The sequence below is a fragment of the Trachypithecus francoisi genome, unplaced genomic scaffold (genome assembly GCF_009764315.1).
Source record: "Trachypithecus francoisi isolate TF-2019V2 unplaced genomic scaffold, Tfra_2.0 Lachesis_group3, whole genome shotgun sequence".
NCBI lineage: Eukaryota > Metazoa > Chordata > Mammalia > Primates > Cercopithecidae > Trachypithecus > Trachypithecus francoisi.
Genome location: NW_022681468.1, coordinates 41,297,908 through 41,303,907, shown reverse-complemented (window position 1 = coordinate 41,303,907; position 6,000 = coordinate 41,297,908). Strand labels below are relative to the sequence as shown.

The 6,000-nt window shown below is 47.4% G+C and overlaps 1 protein-coding gene across 9 annotated transcripts in view; it reads left to right on the top strand.

Annotated features, from left to right (window-relative positions):
• Positions 1–5,381: 5,381 nt before the first annotated feature.
• The window catches only part of SYNE2 (spectrin repeat containing nuclear envelope protein 2), a 389,209-nt gene continuing 388,590 nt past the window's right edge, over positions 5,382–6,000 (top strand). For 4 of the 9 annotated variants that reach the window (XM_033187766.1, XM_033187774.1, XM_033187773.1 and 1 more), the window contains exon 1: positions 5,382–5,562. The gene's annotated coding sequence lies outside the window, so the exon portion shown is untranslated. The other 5 variants (XM_033187768.1, XM_033187770.1, XM_033187775.1 and 2 more) reach the window with 5 other exon arrangements.

Genomic DNA, 6,000 nt, shown 5'->3' with positions numbered 1-6,000 from the left:
TATTTTTTTTTGTTTTTCTTGAGATGGAGTTTCACTCTTGTCGCCCAGGCTGGAGTACAGTGGTGTAATCTCAACTCACTGCAACTTCTGCCTCTGGAGTTCAAGCGATTCTCCTGCCTCAGCCTCTCAAGTAGCTGGGATTACAGGCGTTCGCCACCATGCCTGGCTAATTTTTATATTTTTAGTAGAGACGGGGTTTTGCCATGCTGGCCAGGATGGTCTCGAACTCCTGACTTCAGGTGATCCATCTGTCTAAGCCTCCCAAAGTGCTGGGATTACAGGCATCAGCCACCTCGTCTGGCCCTTTCTGTATTTTTGATGTGTAAAGTTTAATATATATCATATCCAGGAGGTCTATCTTATTATTTATTTATTTTAAAGGCTTATCAAGTGAAGCAATGGGAGTGAAGAAGGAACAAATAAATCTGTAACTGGTTGTGATCAATTAGTTGTAAACACCACTGCACTCAGACCAGCCAAGGTCTATCTTATTTATTATTAATATATTGTTTAAGTTTTCTATATCCTTGCTTAATTTGGCTGGTTAGACCTGCCTTAGCCTGAGAGAGAAATGTTAAGGTCTCTTATTTTTATTGTTTTTATTGTGAGCTGAGCAATATGATTAATGCATCACTTTGCATTTGAGGGTAAAACAAACAAGACATACAATAGGATTTCTTTAAATGATGCATTTATTTCTGTTAAAAACATGTCCAGGTTCTAATTTAGGGACAGACACTACTAGTTTTATTAGGCAAATATTTTAAGGCTTCAGTCTTCTCCTGTGTAAACTGCGGTCAGTTATGGAATTTTAAAAATCTACTACTTTAATTGACCTATTCAATAAAGTGCTTTTGAAATAATACTCTTCCAAGCCCCGCAGTTACTGACTGAAATAATTGCAATAATGACAGCTATCATTTGTGTAGTGCTCACTGCCCGCCGGGCTCCACGCTTGGCACTTCACACACACAGCTCCCCTGAATCACGGCATATTCCTTTTAATTTTTCCTCAGTCTCTAGAATGTTGGACTGTGGTTCAACTGGCAATACCAACTTGCATCTGGTTGGATGCAACTTTCTACTTTTATTAGGACAATGGTCAGAAAGAACACATTAGTCAAGGGAGCAATTAGCCAACATTTATTTCTGTTAGTTTCCAAGTTTGACAGGAAACAAGACCAGAAAGAGATAAGGAGCTCTGGCCTTTACAGGGTGTGATCGGACTCTTGGAAAAACAGAGCTGTTTTCTTGGCTAGCTATTTTCATCCAGGTTTATACAAGCACTCCCAAAGTGGTAAAAAATATTGTAGCCAAAGACTGTTGCTTGAGTTAGACAGAGATAGCATGACAAAGAGTGTTTAGCACTAAGTTAATCTCCTTTTGTCTTTTGTAGTAACATAGTGATGCAATAGGAGTAAGTAATGAGATGGTCTCACCTTGACTCAGATTAATGAATATTATACCTGCTTCTTCAGATAAAGAGACTTTGAGTTGTTTTTAAATTCACTTATCCATTTGGTGAATCACTTAACATTATTATCTCCTATTACCATCAGGGTTGATAAATACATGATAGCATTGTCACACTACCACCTTCTGTGCTTATGACAGAGAATCAGTCATTAATCAACTTGTATACTTTCTTGCCAAATCTAGATGGAGCCCCACAATTTTTTAAAACACGGCACGCAAGTATACGACTGGAATTAGCTGCTAAGATAAAATCTGCTGCCATTCTTGTTTAGGCACTCAGGATGCAAGGATAAATACACAGGACTCATAGTTGAGGGTGGGATGCAGAAATATAAATAGCAACTCTTGTGCCATGAGATCAGGTGACAGGGAGGAGTTGCTGCCTAACTTAGAGTGGTGAATTTAGCATTTCTTTAATGGCATGAGGATGGCCAACTCTTTTAAGTTCCTTAGACCATGATTTTTGTTAGTGACTCTTGGTTCACCTGCTCAGTACACTGTGGAAGTATATGTGGAATGTCTACTTCTGTGGTTCTCACCCATGTGTCACAACATGTTTGTGTACCAAGTCACAGATGTGCTTTCATTTTGATCAACTTGCAAAACTTATGCTTACTGCAATTGGAGTTAGCAAAGTCTCTCAAGCAGGCTGTTGAGCCCAATAGATCATTTGTTGTAAAATATAGAAGCTTGATGGGGCACGGGGCATAATACGACAACATACTTTTTGTTTGTTTGTTTTTGAGATGGAGTTTCGCCCTTGTTGCCCAGGCTAGAGTGCAATGGCACGATCTTGGCTTACTGCAACCTCTGCCTCCTGGGTTCAAGTGATTCTCCTGCCTCAGTCTCCCAAGTAGCTGGGATTACAGGCATGAGCCACCACACCTGGCTATTTTTTTTTTTTTTTTTAGTAGAGACGGGGTTTTACCATGTTGGCCAGGCTGGTCTTGAACTCCTGATCTCAGGTGATCCACCCGCCTCAGCCTCCCAAAGTGCTGGGATTACAGGTGGGAGTTACCACGCCAGGCTGACAACATACTATGTTATCATACTATGTTTGTATTTCGGTATATGGGAGAGTGTACGCATGGCTGCATGGCCAGGCTCATGGCAACCCTTACTGTTTCCTAGTCAGAGATGTAACCATATGAGCCATCCATTTATAGGCCCAGGGTTGTGTTTTAAAAGAACTAGGTGTGTCTCAGTTTGGCTTAACATTAACATTTGATTATCACTTCAAAGTACAGAGGATCTGTTTCATTGCACTTGTCATTAGTCTAATCTAATGATTTAAAAGTACGTATTAATATCCAAACTAGGATGGCTAAGAGACACCACAGGTAATTAGAAGGGTCTAATTAGAGACACCTAAAAGCATTTCGAGACATTGTATTCTGGACTCTTTAAAGTGTACTGGACAATGTGGAGCAACAGTTCTTTCACTTCAACAAGGGCTTGTAACATAGATGCCTGGAAGGGAACAATGACTAGTAAATTTTAACATTTTCTCCAGGGAGTGTTGCCATTATGATTTTGCAGGATTTACTGTAAAGAAAGCAATAGACACAGAATGGAAATGAATAGAATGAATAGAACAGAGAAGGCCGGGCGCGGTGGCTCAAGCCTGTAATCCCAGCACTTTGGGAGGCCGAGGCGGGTGGATCACGAGGTCAGGAGATCGAGACCCTCCTGGCTAACACGGTGAAACCCCGTCTCTACTAAAAATACAAAAAACTAGCCGGGCGAGGTGGCGGGCGCCTGTAGTCCCAGCTACTCGGAGGCTGAGGCGGGAGAATGGCGGGAACCCAGGAGGCGGAGCTTGCAGTGAGCCGAGATGGCGCCACTGCACTCCAGCCTGGGCTACACAGCAAAACTCCGTCTCAAAAAAAAAAAAAAAAAAAAAAAAGAACAGAGAAGAGAAAAATAGCAGACAATGTTTTGTAGACAGCTCCACAAATCCTGGAGCCCAGCCTCTCCCTAAAATTGGCTCTCTAGCTTGCAACTATCCATCCCATCAAGCAAAGTGGTTTTAGGAAAAGACAGCATATGGCTGGACGCGGTGGCTCACACCTGTAATCCCAACACTTTGGAAGGCCGAGGTGGGTGGATCACGAGGTCAGGGGAGTTCAAGACCAGCCTGGTCAACATGGTGAAACCCCCGTCTCTACTAAAAATACAAAAATTAGCCAGGCGTGGTGGCGGGCACCTGTAATCCCAGCTACTTGGGAGGGTGAGGCAAGAGAATCACTTGAACCCAGGAGGCAGAAGTTGCAGTGAGCCAAGATTGAGCCACAGCACTCCAACCTGGGCGACAGAGCAACACTCCATCTCAAAACAAACAAACCAGAAAGTTACTCTTGGTTTACAGATCTTTGTTGTGACTCAAGCTCTTGTTAATAAACAATGCAAAGCTAGGTAGTCTGAGAGGTAATACCATTGGAAGGATAATCTTGGAATACAAGGAACTCTGCATTTGTGAAGAGTTGAGCTACTGACCATCAATAAAATGTGCATTTCAAATAATTTGCCTGAATCATCCTGGTAGTCACAGAGGTAAACATTTTTGAAACAGTTGTTCCAAATTGTGGGTACAACTTACAACTAATTTTCCCCATTAATATATGTTAGCTGAATGCATTATCAAACATCTAATCTCTGTTCTTTGCCATCTAGTTTGAGTCATTTAAGTAATTCAGGCAAGATTCTGTAGCCACAGACATATATATGAACTTGGAGTTTTAAGAAAAGTTAAGGCCAGGTGCAGTGGCTCATGCCTGTAATCCTGGCACTTTGGGAGGCCGAGGTGGGAGGACCATTTGAGGCCAGGAGTTTGAGACCAGCTTGGGCAACATGGCCAAACCCTGACTCTAAAAAAATGCAAAAATTACCAGTGTGGTGTCGTGCGCCTGTGGTCCCAGCTACTAAAGGCGGGGGGTGGGGGGTGGGGGGTGGGGGTGGGTTGAAATGAGGGGGTTGAGGCTGGAGGATGGATGTCTTGAGACCAGGAGGTAAAGGCTGCAGTGAGTTTAGATCGCGCCACTGTACTCCAGCCTGGGCGACAGAGTGAGACCCTGTCTAAAAAATGAAAAAGTTAAATTTGATTGTGATAGAAACTCAATAGAGAAATCCTGAAAAGCCGCTGCTTTTTTAATGTAATAATAGCGAGGTGTGCCTTTTATTTGGAACTTCAAGTGCCTTAGTAATATTGTAATCACAGCTCAAGAGGTAAGTGGGGGTCAAGTGACATCATCCTGGGTCCAAAGGGACTGAGTATGTGCTGGAAAATCAAACTGGCACCTGCAAGACGCAGTTCCAAGGATGCAGTTCGCAGTGAGTTTTCAGACATGGATGATGTATGTCGCGTCGGACGACTGAGACAGCTCTCCACTTCCCCTCATCCAAGGGGAAGGAGGAACCCAGTTATCTGCATTGTTAACAAGCGCCTCCCCTTCTCTCCAGGTGACCCCGAGGTACGGACCACACCACGAAATACGGATCCAGATTTTAAAGGCCTTGGAATCCAAATTCCTCGTTTTACAAAGAGCCCACAGGGTGAAATGACTTGCTCATGGTCTGGTAGCTAATCGCAGATCTGCTTTCTAACTCCTACTTCGAAGACCCGGGAATCTACGGGTGTTGAAATCGTCCAGAAGAGCTTTTTGAGGGAGTTTGTGACTCCCGATTCCCCAGCCCCGGGTAAGAAAAGGGTCGTGAACCTACATTGCGAGGTGGTCTCTCCCTCACACCACCTCTGATGTCCCAAAACACCGGGAGAAAGTTGCCCGCCCCGGGCTGCGGCGGGGCCTGCTGCTCCGCCCCGGCGCTGGCGGGCGCGCTCCATACTGGCCGCCGAGGGGCGAGCGCGGGACCCGGCGGCGGGCGGCGGGCGGGGAAGGAGCGGGGCGTGGTTTGCCGCTTTCCGAGCGCCAAGGAGCTGAGCGCGCTCAGCTGCGCCCAGAGCCTTCGGCCGAACCTGAGAAAGCAAGAGGGAGAGCGAGCAAAAGCCGCGATCCAGAGAGCCAGGCAAGCGGGGCGCCGACCTCGGGCGGCCCCGGCCCGCGCTCTTGCCCCTTGGCCGGGCGGACGGTGGGTGAGCGCGGCCGCAGGGCCCCAGCACCCCGGTGCGCCCCGGAGAGAGCGGGAGGGAGGGGAAGGGGCGAGAGAGAGAAAGGTCCCTGAGCCGGGGGCGGGGGCGGCGGGAGACTGGAACCGACCCGATGCCAGGGTCCGAGCCGGGCCACGGGAAACTTTGCTCGGGTGGGGAGAGAGGGGTGCGCGGAGGGCGCAGCAAACTTGTCAGAGGGCGGGGCGCTCCGGAGATTGGAGCGAGCGCCAGCGGGTGGCGTTTGTCTCTCCGGGTTCTTTGTGTCACCTCCGGGCCCCAGCCAGCCGGTCCGCCCGGCTCGGGCAGGCGCTGCGCGGGAGGCTGTGCCCTGGTGCCCCGGCGTCCCGGCCGCCCCCTCCCCGGCCCAGGCCCAGGCCCCGGCGCTCGGGGGCCGCTGATTGTTTTCATTCCTCGCGTCA